Below are 21890 nucleotides of genomic sequence, written 5' to 3' on the forward strand. Positions count from 1 at the left end.
TGGAATCAGCACTGTTACGGGCCAAAAGATCAAAATTCCATGCAAATTCACCACCAGTGAAGGATCATAAATCCCTGGATGATTTTGGCCGTAAGGTTATCACTCCTCCATGCTGGCCACGAAGATACAACACCATCAGTTTTATGTAATACAGTATCTCTTCGAATGTTTACAGAGATTACATCCAATATGTGTGGAAACCGATAATTCCTTACCACAACCATTCACAGACATGGAGGAGGGTCTCAGACACTTGCTCCGTTCAGTTTGAGTCATTTGAATCATTGGCTCGTTCCTCAGCGATGGCAATATCAGCACGTCGCATGGCATTGTTAAGAGCTAGTTCCATAAGGGATGATGTCCATGACAAACTGGTGGATATTCCTTGTTTGGGGGACAATCTTTTTGGTACCAAGTTTGGTGAAACGGTAACCCTTCTCAAGGAGCAGAATATGGCAGTGCAATCCCTGACTTCTTCAGATCCACATTCTTCTAAGAGATTTTATCCTTCATACCGAAGAAGACCTTATGGAAGGGCTCCCTTTAGATCGAATAACACATATAGATCTCAGTATTATCAATACCAACCACAACCGCAGGCGTCTCGTGGGCAACCTCGCCAACCACGTCCACCAAAACCAACTCCAGCAGCACCACCAAAACCAGCACAGTCTTTTTGAGTTACCCAGAGCCACCTCCACCCCATTACATAGGGAGCCGCCTTCAGCTCTTTTATTCCAGCTGGGAGAACATTACTTCGGATCGCTGAGTGCTAAACATCATAAAAGAAGGTTACCGATTAAATCTGTTAACTCTTCCCACACTTCCACAAATTTCCTCTCTCAAGATCATATCAAATTATTCAACAGATTTACAGGAACAGTTAGTCAGTCTGCAGGTGCAGAATTCCATCTGAATTCTTCCAAATTCACTACAAAATCAGGGATTTTACTCCCCATATTTTCTCATTCTAAAAAAGTCAGGAGTCCTTCGACCCATCTTAGATTTGAGAAATCTCAACAAACACATTCAAAAAGAGAAATTCAAGATGACATCTCTCAAGAGTATCCTACCCCTCCTGCAACCCAACGACTGGCTATGCTCCATAGACCCGAAGGATGCTTTTTCCCATATACCCATGCACCCTTCTTCCTGGCAATACCTTTGTTTCCAAATTCAGAACATCCATTATCAGTTCAAAGTACTACCCTTTGGCCTTTCCTCAGTCCCGAGGGTATTCACAAAATGCTTAGCGGTGGTGGTGGTGGCTCATCTCCGGCAACTCTAGATACAGATTTTTCCCTATCTCGACAACTGGCTGCTGGTAGCCTCGGATCCAACTACCTTAAAGACTCATGCATTCCAAACAGTCAACTGTCTTCAGAAGCTGGGATTCATAATCAATTACAAAAAATCCCATCTTCAACCTACGCAAGTTCTACAGTTCATTGGAGCCCTCATCAACACGGTACATCAGAGGGCATACCTACCACACGACAGGATACAAACTCTGTCCTCTCTGGCTCAACTTCTCTTCAATCAATCACAGGAATCAGCACGACAAATTCTTCAATTGTTAGGCCATATGGCAGCAGCCATTCATGTGGTCCCATACACAAGACTCCACATTTATTTATTTATTTAAACATTTTTATATACCGGTATTAGTTTTGGACATCATACCGGTTTACATTGAACTGGTTAGTTTTAGAAGTTACATATTAACAAGGATATACAACTGGGGGATGGGGAAAACAAGAAACAGCTATGAAGATATAGATTAACAAATCAACTGGGTCCTCAATATGAGGAGAGCATGAACACCATGTGGCTATACATAAGAAGACAGGTTTGAAGGCCGGCTATTCAGAATAGGCTTGCTTGAATAACAGAGTTTTTAATTTCTTTTTGAATTTGATCGCACATGGTTCAAGGCGCAAGTTGGGCGGCAGGGTGTTCCAGAGAACAGGACCAGCGATCGAGAGGGCCTGGTTGCGTGTGGAGGAGAGCTAGGCAATTTTAAGTGAAGGCACAAGAAGGGTGCCTTTGGCAGTTCTGGTAGGTCGAGTGGACTGGGGAGCGGTGAACGGAAGGTCTAACCAGTTGGAGTTGTGGGTGTAAATGTCTTTATGTACTATGGTGAGAGTTTTGTAGTGTATGCGTGAGGGTATGGGGAGCCAATGGAGGTTTCTGAGGATGGGAGTGATGTGTTCATGTTTACGGGAATTTGTGATGAGTCTTGCGGTGGCATTTTGCAACAGTTGTAGAGGTTTTATCGTGGAGTGAGGGAGCCCTAGGAGGAGAGCATTGCAGTAATCAAGTTTGGAAGAGATGGTGGCTTGGATTACAGTAGGGAAATCTTGGGTGTGTAGGAGGGGTCTGAGTTTTTTAAGTACGCTAAGTTTGAAAAAGCCAGCTTTGAGTATAGAGTTAACATAATTCTTCATACTTAGTTGGTGGTCTAGGAGTACTCCCAAGATCCTTCACAAACGGTTGTGTTGAGAGAAGATTGAGTTTGGGGTTGTTAGACAGTGTGAGGGAGTGGGTGGAGTGGGGGGATATAAGTAGGAGTTCTGTTTTGTTCGTGTTGAGGGCAAGATGGAGGTCAGTGAGTAGGGAGTTGATGTCTGCGAGGCAGTTTTCCCAGTGCTCAAGAGCATCGGAGATGGAGTTGTGTATGGGGATGATGATCTGGACATTATCAGCGTAGAGATAGAACTTAAGTTTGAGACTCGAAAGGAGTTGACAAAGTGGGGTGATGTAGACATTGAAGAGGGTGGAAGAGAGGGATGAGCCTTGAGGGACTCCATGCTGTAAGTCTACAATGGGGACTCAAGAACCAATGGTCACAGTTCTGGCAACCACTGTCAACCAAAGTATGCATCACCAGACAAATGCAAACAGGCATTCAATGGTGGACGAATATCAACCACCTGAACTCAGGAGCACCGTTCCACCGCCCTCCTTATCAAGTCACTCTCTCTATGGATGCCTCATGGAAGGGCTGGGGAGCCCATCTAAACAACTTAAAGACTCAGGGAAGTTGGTCTCTTTGGGAGTCCAACTTTCAAATAAATCTCCTCTAACTTCGAGCCATTTGGAAAGCACTTCAGACCTTCTCGGCCAAACTTCAAGGATAACATCTCATGGTGTACACAGACAATCAAGTAGCCATGTTTTATATAAACAAAGAAGGAGGGTCAGGTTCCTGGATCCTCTGTCGAGAAACTCTTCGCATACTGACGTGGGCAATATCCAACCAAGTCTCGATACAAGCCACTTACCTTCCCGGTCTCGATAATGTAACAGCGGTTCGCCTCAGCAGAATTTTCCATCCACACAAATGGACTTTGAACCGGGTTGTGGTGGTCAACATATTCCATCAGTGGGGATTTCCAACAATAGATCTGTTTGCCACAGAGAGCAACCGACAAACTTGGACATTTTGCTCCATCTACCACAGCAAACTTCGTTACGCTCCAGATGCTTTCCTCATTTCATGGACCGGAGGGCCTACTTTACGCTTACCCTCCCATTCCACTAATTTCCAGAACGATACAAAAATGCATCACAGATGCAGCGGACATGATACTCATAGCCCCATCCTGGCCGAGACAATCATGATACCATGATATCCATTCTCCCACCAATTCTACTAGAAAACCATCCCCAACTTCTAACTCAGGAGGGGGGATCCCTTCTTCATCCAATGCATCAATCCCTCCATCTGACAGCATGGAGATTGAAAGGCACGTACTAAATTACCTGGGACTCTCATCTCAACTTGAAGATATTCTCATTGAATCCAGAAAACTGTCCACCAGGTGTAACTATGCGGAGAAATGGCGCCGGTATGCAGAATGGTGCAGACCAAAAAGCCTAGACCCTTTCTCTACAAAGATAACACATCTTCCCTGTACGTACCAGGATCAGTCCAGACGGTGGGTTATGTCCCCCGTCCAGCAGATGGAGTCAGAACAGAGCTCGAGAGTGCCACCTCATGTACCAGTGCACCCTCTGCTGGAGCTCAGTATCTTTCTGACTCCAGCAGATGAGAGTTGGGGAAATCAGTGCTTCCCCAGAGTGACAGGATTTCAATTTTTTTTTCTTTCTTCTTTCTTCTTTAAGTTCTTCCCTGTCATTTCTATTGCAGCTTTTTGGATCAAGCTAGTTTAAAAAAAAAAAAAAAAAAGAGGTTGTCAGCTTTATTTTTGAGGAGGCGTGCCCTCACTCTGTTCTGACTTGCAGTTTCATTTTCCTTACTTGGGGGTAAGTGTATTTATTGTGTGATTTTATTTTGCAGCTAGTTTTCTTTTTCATAGCGGTGCTCCGTGTATGCCGGTGGAGCCGGCCTCTACACGCGACGACCGACGGTCCTGCGGCCCGGCGAATTTTTTCTCGGGCCTGGGTGCGCGGTAGGGGGTTTTCCCGCCAGCGTCTGGGGATCTTTTGGGCGGGTTGCGAAGGCCATTTGGGCCCCCCCGCAGGGCGACTTACCTTTGGCCCCCCCGGTGGCGTTTCTCTCACCGGCGTTGCAATGCCGCGTTTTTCTAGATGCGAGACCTGCGGCGAGCCGGAGTCTCGGTTTTCCAGGGAGGGGGCTTGCCCTCGGTGCCTCCCCGAGGGAGAAGGCGCCGCGCACGGCTCGGGCTCAATTTCAGTGCCCCCCTCCCCTCAGCCCGGGAAGCACGGGCCGGCCACTTCCCTGCCAATGGCGGGAAAGGCGGCCATTTTGGAGGGGGAACCCGACGCGGCGAGCTCTCCTGAGGAGGAAGAATCATTTCGGAACGTCCCTTGCCCGCACCGAATCTCTGAGGAAGGTCTGCCGGCTCGTCTGCCTCAGGAGGGGCCTTCGTCTAGCCAGGCTCCTGGCCTGCCGTTTTTTCGCCGGATTTTATTTTAAAAATGCATACTGCATATTTGCAGGGTCTGGTAAGCCCGGGGGATTCCACAGCGGGACCTCCTCCTTCCAAGATCCCTAAGCTCTCGGTCTCTCCCCCCGGGCCTCAGAACCCGGCTGGTGCGGTACCTGGGACCACTGTTTTGCCACCACAGCCACGGGCAGTGGGTGCGGCCTCACCGACGGGTTTTGACCCCTCAGACCCGCAGGACACTGCGCACGCGGAAGGACAGGCGGACGGCGACGACCCGCGCGCCCTACGAATCTTCCAGAAGGAGGAGCTTGATGACCTGATTCACCAGATCCTTCAGGAGTTAGACCTGGACCCTCCACCGGAGCCTCCAGCGCCAGTAGCCCCGGCGGTTGCGACGTCCTCCAAGAAAGGGGACCCAGTTCTGGCTGCCCTTAGGCCTAGGGCGAAAGCTTTTCCAGTGCATGAGTCCTTTTTGCAGCTTCTTACCAGGGAATGGGACACCCCTGAGGCGGCGTTGAAGGTCACCCGTGCCATGGAAAAATTGTATCCGCTGCCGGAGGATTTCCTGGATTTCATCCGGGTTCCTAAGTTGGACTCGGCGGTTTCAGAGGTGACGAAAAGGACAACGATCCCGGTCACGGGCGGGACAGCACTACGGGACACGCAGGACCGCAAGCTAGAAACGTTCCTCAAAAGAGTGTTTGAAGTCTCGGCCTTAGGGATGCGTGCCGTTATGTGCAGTTCTTTGACACAGCGGGCCAGTCTACTCTGGGTCCAACAGCTCCTCACGTCGCAGCAGTTACCTCCAGAAGAGGCTGCTCAGGCTGACAGCCTGGAATCTGCCATTGCTTACAGGGCGGACGCCCTGTATGACCTCTTCCGTGTTCTGGCCAGGTCCATGGTTTCTGTGGTAGCAGCTCGTAGGCTGCTGTGGCTTCGTAATTGGTCTGCGGACGCCTCTTCCAAGTCGAGCTTGGGATCCCTTCCATTTTGGGGGAAGTTTCTTTTTGGGGATGATCTAGACCAAATCATCAAGTCGCTGGGGGAAAACTCGGTGCATCGTCTACCCGAAGATAGACAGCGCCCTTATCGGGCGTTTGCCTCATCCAGGGCTAGGGCACAGCGGTGCTACAGGTCGTACCGGCAGCCTGGCCCTCGTACAGCCCCCAGTAGACCACTGCCGTGGTCGCGTTCCTTTCGTGGGCGGAGGCCCGCGAGAGAGGGTTCAGGGCAGGGGAACCCCCCCGCCAAATCCTCCCAATGATGCCAGAGCGGCCCACTCCTCCAGTCCAACCATCGGGGGCCGTCTCACAGAATTCTTCGAGGAGTGGGTAAATATTACTTCAGACCAGTGGGTTCTGGACACAATACAGCACGGCTACGCCTTGGAGTTTGTCCGCCCGCCAAGGGACAGGTTTATCTTTTCCCCATGCGGTTCCGATCTCAAGAGGATGGCAGTTCAACAAACACTGGACTGGCTACAGGCCATAGAGGCTATTGCTCCCGTTCCCTTCGTCGAGGTGGCTCGGGACATTATTCCATCTACTTCGTAGTGCCCAAAAAGGACGGCTCTTTTCGGCCCATCCTGGATTTAAAGGAGGTAAACCGATCCCTGCGGATCAGCAGGTTCCGCATGGAGACGCTGCGGTCGGTGATTGCAGCAGTGCACCAGGGGGAATTCCTGGCTTCCCTAGACCTGACGGAGGCGTATCTGCACATTCCCATACATCCGGATCACTGGCATTACCTACGCTTCAAGATTCTCGGCCAGCATTTTCAGTTCCGGGCCCTGCCTTTCGGGCTTGCGACTGCTCCTCGGACCTTCACCAAGATCATGGTGGTGGTGGCAGCGGCCCTTCAAAAGGAGGGTATACTAGTGCACCCCTACCTGGACGACTGGCTAGTGCGAGCAAAGTCCTTCTCACAGGGCCAGGCCTCGGTGGCCAGAGTTTTAGAGATGCTTCGCTCCCTGGGCTGGGTTGTGAACCTCTCCAAGAGTTCCCTCGTACCGTCTCAACGCTTGGATTTCCTGGGAGCAACCTTCGACACTCAGCAAGGCATGGTGTTTCTGCGTTCGGACAAGGCCCTCTCCTTGAGGGAGCATATACGTCAGTTCTCTGCCTTGTCGGAACCCACCGCTTGGAATTATCTGCAGCTTCTGGGAGTAATGGCCTCCACTATCGACATTGGTACCCTGGGCATTTGCACACCTGCGCCCTCTGCAGGCGTCCCTTCTTTCCCGTTGGAAACCGGTCTCACAGGAGTATCAGATGATCCTGCCCCTTCCTTAGTCGGCTCGGGACAGTCTAACGTGGTGGCTGGTCCCGGCTCACTTGGCCCACGGCGTCTCACTCGAAGTTCCCACTTGGGTGGTGGTGACCACCGACGCCAGTCTCGTGGGTTGGGGCGCCGTCTGCGAACGAAGCGCCACACAGGGGATGTGGTCCCCGGAGGAGGCAAGGTGGCCAATCAATCGTCTGGAGACCAGAGCAGTACGCCTAGCGCTTCAACGTTTCCTCCCTCTGATTCGGAACAGAGAGGTACGGATTCTCTCGGACAATGCGACCACCGTGGCTTACATCAATCGTCAAGGCGGGACGAGGAGCGAGCAAGTTTCCGCCGAAACCATGCTCCTGATGTCATGGGCAGAACGCCATCTCGTTCGACTCGCGGCCTCCCACATCGCCGGCGTGGACAACATTCAAGCAGATTACCTGAGTCGACAGCGGTTGGATCCCGGCGAATGGTCTCTCTCCGTCGAAGCGATGGAACTACTGGTTCAACGCTGGGGAACTCCACGGCTGGACTTGATGGCGACCGCCCTCAACGCCAAGGCCCCGCGCTTCTTCAGTCACCGAAGAGAGCGCGGCGCAGAGGGGGTAGATGCTCTAGTTCTACCGTGGCCGACAGATCAGCTGCTCTATGTTTTTCCCCCCTGGCCTTTAGTGGGCAAAATACTTCGCAGGATAGAAAACCACAGCGGCCCTGTAATCCTCGTGGCTCCGGAGTGGCCGCGTCGTCCCTGGTTTGCAGATCTGCTGCACATGGCGGTGGACGGACCGATACGTCTGAGTCACCTTTCCCGGCTCCTGCCACCAGGGTCCGGTATTTTCGAACAGGCAGCACTCTTTTGTCTTGCGGCCTGGCTTTTGAACGGCGCCGACTCCGCCGCAGAGGCTATCCGGAGGCGGTGATTTCCACGATGCTTAGGGCTCGCAAACCTTCTACTTCCGTGGCCTACTTTCGAGTGTGGAAGGTCTTCGAGTCCTGGTGTGCCGATCATGGGGCCCGGCCCACGGCAGCAACGGTACCTCTGATCCTTCAGTTTTTACAGGACGGACTGGATAAGGGACTCACATATAACTCCCTCCAGGTACAAGTAGCAGCCCTGAATGTTTTGGTACAGACAGCGGGCTCTCTGCCTCTCCAACCGGACATCGTCCGCTTCCTGAAGGGGGGGTTAAGCATCTACGGCCACCGGTCAGGGATCCCTGTCCGTCGTGGAGCCTTAACCTGGTTCTTCGGGCCCTGACAGGTGCGCCCTTCGAACCTCTCCAAGGAGCTTCTCTTAAGGATCTCACTATGAAGACGGTTTTTCTCGTGGCGATATGCTCTGCCCGTCGCATCTCGGAGCTGCAGGCCCTATCCTGCAAGGAACACTTACCTTCGCATTTTCGGAAGCGGGGATCTCGCTTCGTACAGTTCCTTCCTTCCTCCCGAAGGTGATTTCTTCCTTCCACTTGAACCAGACGGTGGAACTTCCGGCCTTCTCTCCAGAGGAGTCGAGGTCTCTTCGTCACTTGGACGTCAAGCGGGTGCTCCTCCACTACCTAGAGGCTACCAATGACTTCCGGGTTTCCGATCACCTGTTTGTGCTCTGGTCGGGACCTAAGAAGGGCTCCTCCGCATCGAAGACGACCATTGCCCGCTGGATCAAGGATGCCATTTCGGCAGCTTATATCGGTGCCGGTCGGGATCCACCTAGGGGCGTCAGAGCTCATTCTACACGCTCGCAAGCAGCGTCTTGGGCGGAGTCTCGTTCTGTCTCCCTGCAGGAAATCTGCCGGGCGGCGACATGGAAGTCGCTGCACACGTTCGCCAGGCACTATCGGTTACACCTGGCACCTTCGGCCCCTGGTCACTTTGGCGATCAGGTCCTCCGAGCAGGGCTCTCAGGGGCCCACCCGGTTTAGGGAAGCTTGGGTACATCCCACCGTCTGGGCTGATCCTGGTACATACAGGGAAAAGAAAATTATTCCTTACCTGCTAATTTTCGTTCCTGTAGTACCATGGATCAGTCCAGACGCCCACCACTCTGGGATTGTTCGCTCCTGCTCGGACTAGTATGTGTGCCTGTCTTTTCCTGTGCTTCTATTCTCTGTTTCAATTGTTACCTGTAGGGGTTCACAGCTCCTCACAAGTTGGCTGTTGCGGCCTGTTTTGCAGGTTTCTTCCTGTTATAGTTGTTGATGTTTTATATGCATCAGGGTTGCTTGATCCAAATTGTTTTTTGCTCTTTTGGGCTTGCTATTTGCGGATACTGAGCTCCAGCAGAGGGTGCACTGGTACATGAGGTGGCACTCTCGAGCTCTGTTCTGACTCCATCTGCTGGACGGGGACATAACCCACCGTCTGGACTGATCCATGGTACTACAGGAACGAAAATTAGCAGGGTAAGGAATAATTTTCTTTTCTAGAATACTCCATACTCTGTTTGCAGCGGGTCTCGCATACGCCTCTGTTAGAGTACATGTTGGTGCAATTGCAGCTTTTCACAATACTCAAAACGGACTACCTATTTCCAACCACCCTTTAATCTTCAAATTCTTGCGAGGTATTCTACATCTGAGACCACGGTCACAAAGCCGCCGGGTACCATGGAATCTCAGTATCGTACTGGAACAACTAATGTTACCTCCTTTCGAACGTCTTGACGCCTGTCATATCAAATACCTCACTTGGAAAACAGTAGCGGTAACATCAGCAAGGAGAGTAAGCGAATTACAAGCCCTAGTTCACTACTCCCTGTATTTTACAATTCTTCATAATAAAGTCACACTTCGTCCTCATCCCCACCTTCCTCCCAAAAGTGCTATCGGTGTTTCATATCAATCAGACCATTACTCTACCGATTTTCAAGCCAAAACCTCATCAGAATGACAGAGATCAACTTCTCCACACCTTAGTCTGTAAAAGGGCATTGGCTTATTACAAACAAAGAACTCATTCGGAATCCAGACCATCTCAGTTATTCCTCTCTTTTAACCCAAACTCTCCTAACCAACCAGACTCCAAAAGGACTTTGGCTAATTGGCTGTCCCAATGCATTACCTTTTGCTACAATAAGCGTAATCTACCACTACAAACGACACCAAAGGCACACCAAATAAGAGCAACTGCAACATCAGTCGGCCATTTCAGAAACGTTTCACTGATAGACATTTGCAAAGCGGCAACTTGGTCTTCTTTACATACTTTCACAGTACACTACTGCTTACAACAGCAAAGTGCTTCTGATGCGGCCATGGGCTCGGCAATCCTGTCAACCATGACACAAAGATAAGACTGTCTAATGTATAAAGACTTACGGGTGGCGACTTAACCTACAAACAAACATCTAGACACCACCTGGGAGCTTGGGACTCCCAGACAGCATGGCTAATTCAGCCTGCTATCACCGGGAAAAAGCAAGTTTGCTTACCGTAAACGGTGTTTCCGTAGATAGCAGGATGAATTAGCCATGCGATCCCTCCCACCCTCCCTAGACAATCTGCACAAATACACAAAATACTTTTTACATTCTATATTCTTCTCGCTTTGAAACAAGAGACTGAGGTAAACCAAGCAATCGCGCGGGAACCTCACCGTGCAGACGCCCAGAGTTCAAAACTCTGCACTCTAGGAGAAGCTCCACCTGCCGGTTGCGCGACGACGCTCCCAGACAGCATGGCTAATTCATCCTGCTATCTACGGAAACACCGTTTACGGTAAGCAAACTTGCTTTTTATTTATTTATTCAAGAGACACATTTATGGAGAAGAGATGAGTGGTGGTTACATTTCTAAGGGGTTTCCTGGACTGTTTTTAGTATCTAGTACTATAAAAAATAAATAGGGAGTGGAGATTTTAATTGCCAGGTATTTCTATGCTGATTTCTGGAATTAGATAGGACTTTTGAAGGTAGATAACATTATGATCAAAATGGAGATAGCTAACGAAACCTATACATCCCTGAATATTTATGGACCAGGGGTCTTTTTTCCAGAAGCTCTCAGATCTCATTACAGCTAAAGCTGTAGGCTATGTGGTTATAGGGGGAGATTTTAATATCACACTGAACCCTAACCTAGGTAACTCAGGGGGAGTGAGATCTATCAATAAAGTCAATAGGCTAATATGTATTATACGGTTTAGAATAATATGTATAGTTTCCGTTAGTAGTATAGTGTAATCTCCAAATATGAGCCATCCCTATTCTACAGATCAAAGACTTAGGCTAAGATGTTTTAAGTCTGTGATCTGTAGAATAGGGGTGGTTCATATTTGGAGATTACGCTATACCACTGAACGGAACTATGCATATTACTCTAAACAACATAATGCATGTGTGCGTACAGACTTCTTTTTGATAGATTAACTGTTAGTTCCCAGAATACAAGAGGCAGATAAAGGAACCATCGTATGGTCTGACCATTCTCCTGTTTATAAATTTCACTTGGCTAATAATGACACTGGAAAGCTCAGTGACACTTTATTGAATGATAAATAATGTATGCAAAAAACTTTGGTCTATTATTGAAGATTATTTACAGATTAGTGATACTGGAGATATGGCTGCTGTTATGCTCTGGGAGGGCCTTAAAGCTTTTGCTTAGGGTCACTTGATTTCCTGGTCCAGCTACAAAAAGAAGAATTTAAAAGAACAATTAGCTTTGGAGCTAGACATTAAGACTACGAAATGTACATAAGATGCATTTAACTGGCAAGCATTTTAAAGCTTAGAAAGCTTAAATTTCCTGGCGTGTAGCCAGATGGACTCAGTACAAATGGGATAGTATCCGCGTGCTAGCAGTTGGAGACGGATCTGACGTCAGCACGGGGGCGTATATATCCCCACAGGAAGCGTAGCTATTCAGTAATTTCCGTCTCCAAAGCAGTTTGGAGTGCCTGCACGCTAGTTGAGCGTGCTTTCCAAGACTACTTTAATTTTTCTCTTTTCTTATCATTCTAGATTCGTTTTTCCTGTCTATTCGACTTAGAGCCCCGCGCTCCTGCGGTAGATACCCAAGGGTTCCTCTCCCAGCGAGCTCCTGGGGTGATTGCCGTGCTCCCCCGGTGGGAAAGTCCTCGGTCCTGCCGACGCGCGGCAGTGACGCAGTCCCCGGACGCAGTCCGCGTGAGGTGTACGAGGCCCTCGGTCCCAGCGTGGACGAGGCAGCGGGTGCATTTCCTCAAATTGCGGTGGTGAGGTGATCCCTTCCCCCGCAGCCGGAGACCGCCTGTGTTCCAGCCGGGAAGCGCCGACGCTGGTAAGGAGTACGTCTCTTCCTACGGGTCTCTGAAGCGCAGAGGATCGGCGGCGTGGCACGCCGTGGAGGACGCCCGTGTTGGGCCTTGCTCAGGTACTCCGCGCCCGTAATAGGCGCGGCTTTCTTTCTCCTTGGCTTTGTTTCGGTGTATTGCTGAGCGACTATTGCATGCCACTGACCGTATACTGCTGACCGCTTATTGCTGATAGCCTATTGAATGCACATTGAACACATATTGCTGGCCGCTTATTACTGAAAGCTTATTGAATGCCTATTGAGAGCGTATTGCTGACCGCTTCTTACTGAAAGCTTATTGAATGCCTATTGAGAGCGTATTGCTGGCCGCTTATTACTGAAAGCTTATTGAATGCCTATTGAGAGCATATTGCTGGCCGCTTATTACTGAAAGCTTATTGAATGCCTATTGAGAGCATATTGCTGGCCGCTTATTACTGAAAGCTTATTGAATGCCTATTGAGAGCATATTGCTGGCCGCTTATTACTGAAAGCTTATTGAAGGCCTATTGAGAGCGTATTGCTGACCGCTTATTACTGAAAGCTTATTGAAGGCCTATTGAGAGCGTATTGCTGACCGCTTATTACTGAAAGCTTACTGAATGCCTATTGAGAGCATATTGCTGACCGCTTATTACTGAAAGCTTATTGACTGCCTATTGAGAGCATATTGCTGACCGTTTATTACTGAAAGCTTCTTGAATGCCTATTGAGAACATATTGCTGACCGCTTATTACTGAAAGCTTATTGAATGCCTATTAAGAGCATATTGCTGGCCGCTTATTGCTGAAAGCCTATTGAGGGCACATTAAGCGCTTATTGCTGCCGCATATTCCTGTTGAGCGCCTGTTGTATTAAGCGCCTATTGCTGCCGCCCTATTATTATTGAGCGCCTGTTGTATTAAGCGCCTATTGCTGCCGCATCTTATTATTGAGCGCCTGTTGTATTAAGCGCCTATTGCTGCCGCCTATTATTATTGAGCGCCTGTTGTATTAAGCGCCTCTTGGTGCCGCCTATTATTATGAGCGCCTGTTGTATAAGCGCCTATTGCTCGCCGCATCTTATTATTGAGCGCCTGTTGTATTATGCGCCTATTGCTGCCGCATATTAGTATTAAGCGCCTATTGTTCAATGGATCAGAAAGCTGCAGAGTCTTCAGCGACGGCACCGCCTGCTTCAGGCATTGCAGCCCTTGGCCTCTGCTCAGCATGCCACCTTAGGGCCACGCGCAGGGATGAGCCAGATTCTCTGTGTGCCCAATGTGAGGGGGCCGTGCGACACTCGGGCCAGGACCTGTCTCAACCACGATTTGTGGACAGTTCCCCAGGGGCTACCCCGGAGTTAGGGGGCAGTCTCGACCACTCCGGCATCCCGGGGGAGCTTGTACCCCGGCGATTAGAGGCTGCTTCCATTTCCTGGGTGGATCTCTTTAAGGGAAATTCATGCTTTTGTACAGATGCAAACGGCTGCCCATCCGGGCCCTGTGGTTCCTGCTGTTCCTGCTGTTCCTGTAGTTCCTGCGGTGGCGGCGCCTGCGGTAGCAGCTCCTGCGGATCCGGTTTCCTGGACCATCCCAAACCTTATCGCGAGCGGGACTTCCCACCGATGGATAGCCCGGATCAGTCAGACCAGGAGGTCTCACAGGACGAGTCCGAACTCCCGGACGAGGGGGACCTCCCTCCAGGGACTGAGCCATATCGATCATGAGGTGGTTCTTCCCTAAGGAGGATCTCTCCGACCTGGTGTGTCAGTGTCTGGCAGAATTGGATATTACAGGTCCCAGCGCTTCTGTACCTTCTGCGCAGAACCCCCTGCTGGAAGGTCTTCGTCCTACGGCCCGCCATTTTCCATTCTTACAGCGGCGCAACAACTGATCGATTTTAGAATGGGCGGCTCCAGCGGCTGCCTTCAAAGGGGGTCGGGCTCTGAAGAGCATGTACCCATTAGCACCGGCTATCCAGGACCTGCTGGCGTGCCCTCAGGTGGACGCCTTGATTAGCGCTGTCGTCAAGCGCACTACCATTCCGGTTGAAGGGGGACGGCCCTCAGGGAGCCGCATGACCCGGCAACTGGACGCTATTTTGCGTAAGGCCTTTGAGGTGGCAGCTTTATCTTTACGGATCGCCACCTGCTGCACGGTGGTGACGCGTGCCTGTTTGTCACAGGTTAGAAACAACGCTCCAGCAGCGGACATGGAATCCGCTCTCTCGTTCCTTACAGATGCGGCGTCTGACCTGGTCCGGACAACAGCTAAAGGGATTTCATCCTCCGTAGCCGCCAGGAGGCAACTCTGGATCCGAAGATGGTCGGCTGATGCGCCTTCTAAAACACGCCTCACCAGATTACCCTTTAAAGGCTCTTTTTTATTTGGCAGCGACCTTGATAAACTGGCCAGTGCATGGGGCGCCTCTCCAGTGCCCAGACTGCCGGAAGATCGGTTCCGAAGGGGCCAGCGCGCCTTTCCAAGGCCCTCCAGGGGCAGGAGTTCCCAGCGTTTCGTTCCTTACAGGGGTCGCTACCAAGCCCCACGTCCTCCGGCCAGGAATCAGTCCTTTCGGACCAAGCAGCGCAAGAGGGGAGCGGGCCCAGGCTCGGGTCCCGGCTGCGCCTCCCAATGAGAATCCGCCGATTCATCTGGGGGACGGAGCCATTGGGGGCAGGTTGACCCTCTTCTACCCCAGATGGGTCGAGATTACGTCGGACCAGTGGGTTCTCGCCGTTATCCGGGAGGGATATTATCTGGACTTTCATACATCTCCCCTCCGGACAAGTTTGTGGAATCTTCATGTCCCATACACAAGAAGGCAGCATTGGAAGCTACCCTGGCGAGGCTCCTGTCCTTGAAAGCCATCATCCCAGTACCTGCCTGGGAAGTGAATTCTGGACATTATTCCATCTATTTCATGGTACCCAAGAAAGGGGGTACCTTTCGGCCTGTCCTGGACCTCAAGTCATTCAATCAATACTTACGGGTACCGAGGTTTCGCATGGAAACTTTACGCTCTGTCAAGGCCGCAGTACAGCCAGAGGAATTCCTCACGGCTTTGGACCTGTCAGAGGCATACCTGCATATCCCGATCCATCCGGACCATCAGCGCTACCTACGCTTCAAGGTTCTAGGCCGCCACTTCCAGTTTCGGGCTCTGCCCTTCGGGTTGGCAACGTCACCACGGACATTCACCAAGGTGGTAGTAGTGGTAGCAGCGGCACTCAGGCGGGAAGGAATTCTAGTCCATCCCTACCTAGACGACTGGCTGATCAGGGCGAAGTCTCGAGAAGAGAGCCTTCGGACCACCGACAGAGTGATAGCCCTTCTGGAAAGCCTGGGCTGGGTTATCAACCTCAGCAAGAGCTGCCTACAGCCTTCCCAGTCACTGGAATACCTGGGAGTACAGTTCGACACCCGGGCAGACACGGTCAGTCTCACAACCAAGAGAACGTTGAAACTTCAGCAGCGTATCCAGTATTTGATGGCAGCCAGTCGACCCACAGCCTGGGATTATCTGCAGGTTCTTGGTCTCACGGCATCCACCCTGGAAGTGGTGCCTTGGGCGAGAGCCCATATGAGACCTCTACAACACGCCCTGCTCTCTCGCTGGAGCTCCCGTCTACGGACCTACTCCACGCACCTACCTCTACCAGCCCGAGTGCGGACCCAGTAACGGTGGTGGTTGCAGTCCAACCACATGAGCAGGGGATCGAAAATGTCCTCACCCACGTGGATCTTGCTCACCACAGATGCCAGCCTGAGCGGCTGGGGCGCACACTGCAAGAACTCACCGCACAAGGGCGGTGGAACAGAGAAGAGTCGGCGTGGAACATCAACCGTTCTAGAGGCCCGGGCTGTCCGCTTGGCATGCCTTCAATTTGCCCACAGACTGCAGAACAGGGCAGTCAGAGTGATGTCCGACAACGCCACCACGGTGGCATACATCAACCGTCAGGGCGGAACCAGAAGCCGACAGGTATCTCTGGAGATCGCCCCTCTGATGACTTGGGCAGAGGTGAATCTTCAGGACATCTCTGCCGTCCACATTGCCGGGAAGGACAATACCACAGCAGACTTCCTCAGCAGGGAAAGCCTAAATCCGGGAGAGTGGCAGCTCTCACCCACGGCCTTCCAGATGATTGTGGATCATTGGGGGTTTCCGGACATGGATTTATTGGCGGACAAGTCCAATGCTCAAGTACCCAGATACTTCAGCCGCAAGCGCGACCCGTGCTCACACGGAATCGATGCCCTGGTTCAGCCATGGCCCCCAGGGACCCTACTGTACGCCTTTTCCTCCGTGGCCTCTGCTGGGCGCTGTCATCCGCAAGATTCAGAGACACCGGGGCCCTAGTCCTTTTAGTGGCGCCAGACTGGCCAAGAAGACCCTGGTACGTGGACATGAGAAGGCTACTGGCAGGGGAGCCCCTTCCCCTGCCTCCTCTCCGGGACCTTCTACATCAAGGTCCCATTCTTCACGAGGATCCGGCTCAATTCTCTCTTACGGTATGGCCCTTGAGAGGGCTAGATTGAAGAAACGGGTTACTCGGAGCCCGTGATTGATACCCTCCTCCGAGCTCGCAAGTTTTCCACATCCCTCACATACATCCGGATCTGGAGAGTATTTGAAGCATGGTGCGACACTCACGGCACCAATCCACATGCAACCACAATCCCTATTGTGTTGGATTTCCTGCAGGATGGACTTCAGAAGGGTCTCGCCCTCAGCTCCATCAAAGTTCAGGTGGCTGCGCTGTCGTGCTATGGTCCCAGGAAGGATGGCAAGACCATCGCCAAGCACCAGGATGTTTCTCGCTTCCTGCAGGGAGTCAAGCATATTCGTCCGCCACTGAAGTGGCCTGTACCTTTGTGGAACCTCAACCTTGTTTTGGATTTCCTCGCGGGATCCACCTTCAGACCCCTTCGGGGCCTGTCTCTTCGTTCTCTCACCTTGAAGATGGTATTCTTGCTGGCTGTATGTTCCGCCCGCCGCATCTCAGAGCTACAGGCATTGTCCTGCCGTGATCCCTTTCTCAGAATCACTCCAGAGGCTATCCATCTTCGTACGGTTCCCTCCTTTCTGCCTAAAGTGGTTTCACAGTTTCATCTTAATCAAACCATATCCTTGCCTACCACGGCGGGACTGAAGAAATCTGAAGAAGGGCGTCTATTGCGCCATCTCGACATTGGCAGATTGCTGCCCAGATATTTGGAACTTACACAAGACCTACGAAAGACGGACCATCTGTTCGTCCTGCACAGCGGGAAGAGACAAGGTGATAGCGGCCTCTCGGCCCACCATCGCCTGCTGGATTAAAGAAGTTTATCCGGGCAGCTTACGTTGAGGCTGGAAAGTCCCCCGCCTCTACAAGACAAGGCTCATTCTACCAGAGCTCAAGCGGCATCCTGGGCGGAATCCAGGATGCTGTCGCCTGCGGAAATCTGTAAAGCAGCGACATAGTCCTCCCTCCATACCTTTTCCAGATTCTACCGTCTGGATGTCCAGGCCAGGGAGGACTCAGCATTTGCCAGGGCGGTGTTACATGGGCCTCAGGCAGCCTCCCGCCCAGGTGGGGAGTAAGCTTTTGTACATCCCATTTGTACTGAGTCATCTGGCTACACGCCAGGAAATGTTGGGATTACTACCTGATAATCCCCTTTTCCTTAGTGTAGACAGATGGACTCAGCATCCCGCCCAGCTGCCTGCGTACATGGGTATCACCGATTCAAGGTAAGCCATGTCATCTGTTTCCATAAGAGCGTACACTCTACCAGGTGTCCACGCCTTCCGGTTGGGAATGCTGGCGGTCTCCAGCTACTATCAATCGGTCAGGGGGAATCCTGTTTCATTTTTTAACTGAGCGTCAGTACACACATCTCTAACAGCTTTTGCAAGGAAGATTACTGAATAGCTACGCTTCCTGTGGGGATATATACGCCCCCGTGCTGACGTCAGATCCGTCTCCAACTGCTAGCACGCGGATACTATCCCATTTGTACTGAGTCCATCTGTCTACACTAAGGAAAAGGGGATTATCAGGTAGTAATCCCAACATTACTTAAATCTGAGGAAATTGCACACCAACTAGACAGAATTATTTTGATTTGGAAACAAGGCAGGTAGACTTTTTGCCTGCAAACTTAAAATTAAAACATCTCTCAACCATATTCTTAAAATTAAGGATAAAAATGGTAACATGATTTCCTTAGCATCCAGACAGATGAATTAAAAAACAGTGGGTTATACACCTCTGCCAGTAGATTGAGATGGAGTAAAGCTGACATCACAGTATATATATACTCCTGAACTGACATCAGCCTGCCAGAATTCTCCATCTCCAGCAGATGGTGGACGTGCATTCCCCTACTGGGGATTGCTTCAAGTTTTAGAAAGAGAAAGAAAGAAGGAAATTTAATTTGCCCAGCTTTCATGCAGTGATAGCAAATGGTCCCTCCCCCAGTTAAGAATTCCTGAGGTGATTTCCGTGATCCCTCAGATGAGTGCCTTGGTCCAGTAGCTGGTTCTTTCAGCCGGCGTGGATTTAGTTGTTGAATAGCTGAAAGGCAACGGGTGCAGGAAGCCAAGCATGACTGTGATGAGAGATGCCCTCTCCCCCCGTTGCCGGAGACAGACTCTGTACTCAGCCAGGTCAGGCTGAGCTTAGATAATGGAGGAGGGTTTTTTGTAGGGCTTCTTCCCGTCTCCGTGCTCGGCGCACCGATCCAACGTTAGTTCCCACCCTTGAGGGAGCTTAATGTACATGGGCAGCTTGGCATGTTGAGCAGCCTCTTTGAGCTAGGCCCTGCTCTTAGGCTTTTCTCTGTGCACCGCATGGTAGGCCATAGCAGCCATTTTCGTGCAGTTTTTCCTGCACATTAGACTGCCCTCTTCAGGAACATCTGTTTGTGCAAGTGCATCAAAATTGTGCACCCAGTGTTTGGACGCTTAGTTGGATGTCTGTTTGGGCATTCAGCTGGAAGCACACCTTTCAGTTGCTTAAGTGTACTGACAGAAGGGGATGGTGTCTATAGCTAAGAAACCTAAGCGCCTTACCCTCTGTGTTGCTTATCATATATTTGGGCATTCTCTGCCTGGCATTCCCTCTAACTTGTGCCAGCGCTGCTTAGAGGCTCGGGGAATTACCTTTGTCCGATTTTACTAAGCCTGGTTTCTTTCCAGCCTGCTGTGGGCCTTAACTGGTTCATCAGCAGGAGAAGGTAGCTCAGGGGGCACAGGTCAGGCGCTTTCTGGTTTTGGCATGGATCCTTCTGCCTTTTCTTGGGTGGAATTTTTTCAAGAATTGCAATCCTTTCTTCAGGCGCAGCCCTTGGCCCCGACCAATCTTGCCAGGTCAGAGGCGCAAGTGGTGACTTCACACTCGTCTGGTTAAGCGCCAAAAGTACACCTAGATCGGCAGCTGGTATTCGCAAGAGGGATCTGGATGGCACGGATGATGAGGCTGATCCTTACTCTCTGGAGGATGGGGAAATTCCTCCAGGACCAGAACAGTATAGGACTATGTTGGTGGTTCTTTTATAGAGATGAGGAACTGGCTCTGATTTCCCAGACATTAAAGATGCTGGGTGTACCTGGGGCTGATTCCATGTCTGAGCCAAAGAAGAATCCCATTTTAGCTTCTTTGCGTAAAGCCTCTTGTGTTTTCCCCTATTATGGAGGCTATTCAAGAATTAATTGATCTTGGGTGGGGTGCTCCGGAGGCTAATTTCAAAATGGGTTGAGACTTGGAAGGCTTGTACCCCCTGGATCCAGTGGTGAGAGAGTGGTTTCGTTTTCCGAAAATGGATGACTATCACTATGGAGGGAGGAGCGCCCTTGAAGGATTGAGGCCATCCTTAAGCAAGCATTTGAAGCAGTGGCAATGACCTTGCAAGATATCTTCTTGTTCTCTGGTGGCTCGCTCCTGTTTGCTTCTCTCAGGAGGTCAATGAATCTGGAGTGAATTCCAGGGCAGTAATGGAACCAGCAACCACCTTTTTGGCAGATGCGGGCTGCGATTTGGGCTGCACCTCAGCCAGAGGGGTGGCTTCGGTAATAATGGTCAGAGATCAGTTTATGGCTGATAATTGGTTGACTGATGCAACTTCCAAGGCTAACCTTACGAAATTGCCCTTAAAAAGGCTCGCTCTTGATGGAAACGAGTTGGAGAAAATGTCTAATAAGTGGGGTGAGTCCCCAGTTCCTCAGTTGTCCAGAGGATAAGAAGCAGACGCTGCACTCCTTTGGCATGAGAGTTTCGTGCTAGGGGTCTTTTAGGTAGGATCTCTGTCCTTTTGTTCAGACAGCCCAGACGGGGTGCAGGCTCAGGTAGCGGAATTTCCCGAGCCTCCCAATGAAGGTATGCCAACCCATTGCCAGGACAGGAGATATAGGGGGGTCGCCCTCTCTCTCTCTCTCATCAGAGGTGGGTTGAAATCATGTCAGACCAGTGGGTCTTGAAGTGATATGATATGGATATGCACTGGAGTTTTGCAGTGTTCTTCAGAACATGTTCATGGAATCTCCTTGCCAGTCCCCACAGAAGAGGCAGGCGGTGGAGTGTACATTGTCAAGGCTCCTCAGCCTGATGATGTGGTACCAGTGCCCATGTCTCAAGAAAATACGGGCCGATATTCAATTTATTTTCGTTGTGCCCAAGAAGGGAGGGTTCTTTTTCATTCCATCCTGGATCTTAACTGTCATTTGCTGGTGACTCTTTCGCATAGAGACATTGCGCTCAGTGATAATGGCCCTGAAGTCGGGGAATTTCTGAGCTCCTTGGATATTCCCATCTGGGTAGAGCACCAACGCTTTCTGCGATTCACCAATTTGGGGGGGTCGTCCGTTTTGAGCACTGCCTTTTGGTCTGGCCACCATGGTGGTAGCAGCAGAGTTGAGAGAGGATGGGAGCCTGGTACACCTGTACTTGAACTACAGGCTGATTCGGTCCTGGTCTCTGGAAGAGAGCCTCCTGGTGACGTGCAAGGTGATCTCCTTGTTGCAGGAGCTTGGTTCGGGGGTGAACCTGGCCAAGAGCAGTTTTAGCCATCCCAGTCACTAGTGTCTCTGTGTTTGGTTTGACACAAAGCAGGGCAGGGTTTTCCTGCTGGAGGGTTGTATTCAGAAGGTGTTGGCGCTGGTGTGTCTATTGAGGAACACAATTTGCTCGACAGTATGGTCCTATCTACAAGAGCTCGGTTTCATGACAGCGACCCTGGAAGTGGTGCCATGGGCGAAGGCGCATATGCGTCTTCTTCAGCGCTCCCTGCTGTCTCTTTGGAGCCCACGGTCTCAGGAGTATTCAGTTCAGCTTCACTTGCGGATGGAGGTCTACTCTCAACTACAGTGGTGGTTACAAGTGGATCATCTAAGCAAGGGGGTTTCCCTAAAATCACCGGACCGGCTAATACTCATGACAGATGTGATCCTCCAGGGTTGGGGAGCTCACTGTCAGGAACTGACAGCTCAAGGGCCGCTGGAGTG

At 51.0% G+C, this 21890-nt stretch overlaps 1 protein-coding gene and 1 long non-coding RNA gene across 2 annotated transcripts in view; both read left to right on the forward strand.

The window, feature by feature from the left end:
* LOC115094632 (phosphatidylinositol-binding clathrin assembly protein-like) overlaps positions 1-21890 on the forward strand; it is an 818237-nt gene that overhangs the window by 123080 nt on the left and 673267 nt on the right.
* The window catches only part of LOC115094634, a 30148-nt gene continuing 19074 nt past the window's right edge, over positions 10817-21890 (forward strand). The window contains exon 1 of the long non-coding RNA XR_003857603.1: positions 10817-10861. This is a non-coding gene — a long non-coding RNA (uncharacterized LOC115094634). The remainder of the gene's footprint in view (positions 10862-21890) is intronic.

The sequence above is a fragment of the Rhinatrema bivittatum genome, chromosome 6, assembly GCF_901001135.1.
Source record: "Rhinatrema bivittatum chromosome 6, aRhiBiv1.1, whole genome shotgun sequence".
NCBI lineage: Eukaryota > Metazoa > Chordata > Amphibia > Gymnophiona > Rhinatrematidae > Rhinatrema > Rhinatrema bivittatum.